Genomic DNA, 2,011 nt, shown 5'->3' with positions numbered 1-2,011 from the left:
ACCTGAAAAGCTGTGCTGCTCTCCATGAGCCATCACTGGTGGACAGCAGTAGCGCTTGGACTTTGTACCATGGCTTGACTTCTTTTCCTTGAGAACGGTCTGCATTACCTTGTCTGAAGCTGGGGGCCCAGGGGAGTTTTCTGTGTACCCTGTTACGCTAGGACAGCCATCCCCAAACCAGAACCCCTTTTGCGGGTGCATGAATATGCCCTTTCTCCCCACCAGTCAAAGCACTGAGCCGGGATCTTCTCATAGACCCCGCGAGCGCAGTGGAGAGAGGACAAGCGATGACAAAAATGGATGTTTCTTTTAGCTAATCTCTCTTAAAATTGGAATCCAGTGTTTCTGGAGGTGCAGCCCCTCCATGAAGTAAGGCAGCAGTAAAGGCCATGGACCAATCGCTGTCGGTGGTAGAGCACAGTCTCGTATTTCTTACAGACAGACAACACGGCTCACAAGCCACATCAGAGAGGGTGAGCACACGACTCCTTCACATACGCAACACTCCAGTGAGGGTGTCAGATGTGGGAGGTGTTTGAACGCTGGGTCTTACCTCCGTGGTGTAGTGCTGTGGGGAAGGGACTGTCCGTTTGTAGCTCAACAGTGACAATTGCTTTCTCCATTTCTGGTATATGTGGAAACCCCAGATTTTTGGACTAAAACCATGGCTAATTGTAGTCATATCATAATTTGTCCTGACATTTAAGACCTTTCAAGTCATATTCTAACTGAATTGTATTATGTGATTATCTGCAGAACAGGTATGGAAGTAGCCATTCTTTACAAATGAAAGAAAAGATTGCGTTGATGGAGATCTGTTAAGTCCTGAACTCACCTTACTCTGTCCCACCTCCTTTGACCCACACTGGATTTACTAAATCTAATGCTATTCCCCGTAACTCCTGCAATGGGACACACTAAATACCGTCATCATAGCTGTCAGTTCTCTGTTCACAAATTCCCACTTTGGACTACTCAAAGGCTGCCTGGTGAATAATTAATGTTACAATGGTCTTTTATTCTGATTTGCTATGTTCTGAGTAGAATTCATGTCCCTTTTATTAAATAAACTTTTTTACCATTTTATTAGACTAATGCTGAAAAGCTAGCATTTTGATCAGACTGCGCAATAGTAGCAGTTTATGATGACTGTGGCACTATCATAATGAAGTTGGATACATAAAGGAAGTCAATCACTTTCACTCACACTAGTTCTGTAGGATCCACACAGTCCTTCAGGGGGATTTTAGGGGGCCCTCTCCACGGAAGACATCTCCCTCACCTTTTCCCTTCTGCTCATTTCTTTCCGCATTAGGAAAATGCGATTGCCTAAAATCCAGAGACACAAATTCCTGCTTGCTTGCTTTTAATTCCGAACAACTTTTTAACCCATGAGTCCCTCAGGTAAGCATACCCCACGGTTAGAGTAAGGTTTTGGGATCAGGGCACCGTTTTTTGTTAAAATCATTACAAATGTACAAACAAAACCTAATTACAATTGCATTTTGTTATAGTTTTGCCCTTTACATAAACCTACTGCAGCATACGTGCCTTAGGTATAAATGCAGTTTCTCTTGCATTTTATCTTCCAGAGGTCCAAGTATTTCTACAGATCACACTGCCTATGTATGAAGGAGGATTCGGGCTTCCTAACTCTGGCAATCCAGCAACTCTGAGACCAGTGCACTGTGATGTCGAATCAGGAGACATTCAGGCTTATTATAATGTGAGCTTTGAAGTGGAAGGGTGAGCCAAGAAGTAATAAAGTGGTATTAAAAATAAAATATTGAACTTTCATATACAGGTTGTGTGATCATCCCACCCAGCTCACAATTCTGGCAATCAGAACGGACTGGGCACAAACAGACCTTGCTGGCACCCCTCAGTGAACGTAACAGGCCTACCAGAGGACAAGATGGCACAGATTTAACTACTGGGTTGTAGTGAGTCCTGGCATATTTGCTTCCAGAAATTCAGTTTTGAACAGTGGAGGAAAAAAGTAAAAATCTTT

The sequence above is a fragment of the Pygoscelis adeliae genome, unplaced genomic scaffold, assembly GCF_000699105.1.
Source record: "Pygoscelis adeliae isolate BGI_AS28 unplaced genomic scaffold, ASM69910v1 Scaffold202, whole genome shotgun sequence".
NCBI classification, from domain to species: Eukaryota; Metazoa; Chordata; class Aves; order Sphenisciformes; family Spheniscidae; genus Pygoscelis; species Pygoscelis adeliae.
This window is presented reverse-complemented; position numbering follows the sequence as displayed.